Genomic DNA, 3,178 nt, shown 5'->3' with positions numbered 1-3,178 from the left:
TGGGGCCGGGGACCAAGAATGTGTACTTGCTATTATTACCAGTAATGGTCAAGCACAGTAAAGGCAACAAGGTTATCCAGACATACACTTTCCAAGACCCAGGAAGCACAGCCACATTCTGCACAGAGAGACTGATGACACAGCTTGGCATCACAGGAAGTGGAGCTAAAAATGGTGTTGAAGACCAGGAAATCAAGTAAAAGGAAAGTCGATGCTATAACTCATGTTATCAGAGGATTGGATATTTCTGAGTTGAAGAAAAACAACTTCATCGAATTAGTCTGCACTTGGAACAACATGCCAGTCAGTACAGAAAATCTCCCCACAGAGAAAGACCTGTCCAAGTGGCCTTACCTGAGTACTGTCAAGATTCCTGAAATGAATGCAGAGGAGATGTTCCCCAAGCTCATGGAACCACGGGAGGTGGTCACCAGCTGTAAAAATGGACCATACACTGTGAGGACCTTACTGGGGGTGGGTTGTCACCGGTCCTCTTAGAAGACATAATAATGAGGACAAGAATCACTGTCCTAATGTTACAGCTAACAGAATCTCAGTTTCAAATCAGGAAGAGATGTTGATATGTCAATACAACACAGATTTCAATGAGAAGTCCTATGAGGAGAGAAAGGAAAAGGAAATGTCAGTGGAAAACAAAAAAAAAGAGGGTTTATGAAGATATTGAATGATTCTGTCAAGTTACCAGGAGGGTCATTACAGCCTGAGTGTAATGCTCGTCTGAAGGAGAAGTGGACCAAAGCGCAGCGTGGTTGGTGTTCATGATTCTTTATTTTCACAACACACTCAAACAAAAGGCGGCAAAAACAAAAGCGCACAGTTCTGTCAGGCAACATGAATGCTAAACAGAAAAATAACCTCCCACAAACACAGGTTGAAAACAGGCTGCCTAAGTATGATTCCCAATCAGAGACAACGATAGACAGCTGCCTCTGATTGGGAACCACACTCCCCCAAAAACAAAGAAACAAAAAACATAGACTTCCCCACCCGAGTCACACCCTGACCTAACCAAACATAGGACGTGACACTGAGGTTACCGTTGCCTAGTATCCACATGCCTCCACTGTGATACGGATGTGTTCTCTCTGATAACAAGAGATCCTATTGGCCACAAATGTTTGAAACCTCGTACGCTCATTGGCTATATACTTAAGCACTGACTGACTGACTGTCTGTTCAGAACACAGAGTCGTCCAGTGTGGCGGATGAATCAGAATTAGTTGGGTAACATAGATAATTAAGATATCTTATCTGCATAATATGCTTATGTGATATACTCGTTATTAGAATGTATCCCTTTGGACTCTGGTGTTGGCAGTTGCACTTTTCTCTTAACTAGGGCTCAGTTACCTGGGGCCCAGAGAGGGGAGAGGTCTGACTTGTCTTTCACATGTCCCTGGTGCTATGCAGAATATCAGAAAGGGAAGAGGACAGGAGGGAACATTGTCTTCATATGTGAATGTGTCTTTACCTATTCTTAAACCATGTGAAGGGATGGCGTGAATAATGGGGAACCAATTACTGGTTTCCACAATGTCCGTGCGCCAGTCACTCCCTCCTTTGGCCTTGGGGGATGTGTGTGGTAGTGTCTGGAGTTGACAATTGATTTATGCCATTGGTCGAGTTGGTGGTTTTGTTCTAGGAGTACCAGGAACGAGATCGGAACCTCGTCTTAGGGACCAAACTGAACGATAATTTATAGTGAATGCTATCTGGCTACGGGATACTCCTTCCTCATTTAAAAAGTCTCACCTTGTGACCCATTCTATGTATCTGTTGTTCGTCATGTAGGTTGAAAGGGGTGTATCTTGGTTATAAAAGACCTTTGTACTTTTGTCTCGCCACTCTCAACGGATCATTCGAAATGGTGAATCGTTGACAAGTCATTGCTATTGCAAAGCTCTCATTATTAAAGATTTAGTTTAAGTATAACTCTGACTTGTGTGATAAGTTTGTCTCTCCTCATTTGATAGTAAAGAAATGAACCACCACACCAGCTTCAGCTGTTGCCGAGGTTACCTTTCAGGAAGGATGATGTCACCTTACCCGACAACCGTCATGTTGCTGAACAGCGCCTCCTAAACTTGAAATGCACGTTCAAGAGAAACGTACAATTCCCGTAAAGACTACAAAGGTTTCCTGTCTGATGTCCTTGACAAGGGGTACGCTGAGAGAGTGGCAGAAGAGCCATGGAGTACATCACCCAAATCAGAGTTGTTGTTTTTTTGACTGTGCTGCTACATACAAGGGCACATCACCGAACTCAGAGCTTCTTCAAAGTCCCCAGATCTGACTAACAGTCGCGTAGGTGTGCTCACACGATTCCACCATGAGCCCGTAGCAATGATGGTCTGACGTACAAGCCATGTTTCACCAGGTAAAGGTATCACACAGTGATGTTGATTTCCTGAGGTTCCTGTGATAGCCTGGAGGTGACACTAACCTCTCACCTGTTCGAGTAACGCATGACTGTACATCTGTTTGGAGCTGCCTCGTCACCGAGCTGTGTGAGCTATGTATTAAAAAAAAAAGACTACAGAGGAATGTTGGCATCCGTAGGTGGTTGACACAATCAGAAAAAAAACATTTGATGTTGATGACTGCCTAAAAATCAGTGTCCACTGAAGAGGAGGCAGTGCAACTTGCCAAGGATGTCACAGCTACTTGTCATGAATGAGGATTCCATCTCTCCAAGTGGGTGAGCAATAGTCAAACTGTACTAGCCTCCATCTCATAAGCTGACAGAGCTAAAGAGGTGAAACTGTTGAATTTGGACAGAGACAAACCTCCCATTGAAAGAGCATTGGGAGTACAATGGTGTGTGGAAAGTGACACCTTTTTACCTTTAATGTTACCATAATAAGACCAACCCCACACAGGTAGAGGAATTCTATCCACGGTGAGTTCTATCCACGGTGAGTTCTATCCACGGTGAGTTCTATCCACTGTGAGTTCTATCCACTGTGAGTTCTATCCACGGTGTGTTCTATCAATGATCCCCTGGGCTTCCTCGCTCCCTTCACCCTGCCTGCCAAACAGCTGTTACAGGAGCTGTGTTACAGGAGCTGTGTTACAGGAGCTCCGTTACAGGAGCTGCGTTACAGGAGCTGCGTTACAGGAGCTGTGTTACAGGAGCTGTGTAGAACAAGCTGTGTTC

Source organism: Salmo salar, chromosome ssa09, assembly GCF_905237065.1.
Source record: "Salmo salar chromosome ssa09, Ssal_v3.1, whole genome shotgun sequence".
In the NCBI taxonomy this organism is placed as follows: domain Eukaryota; kingdom Metazoa; phylum Chordata; class Actinopteri; order Salmoniformes; family Salmonidae; genus Salmo; species Salmo salar.
This window is presented reverse-complemented; position numbering follows the sequence as displayed.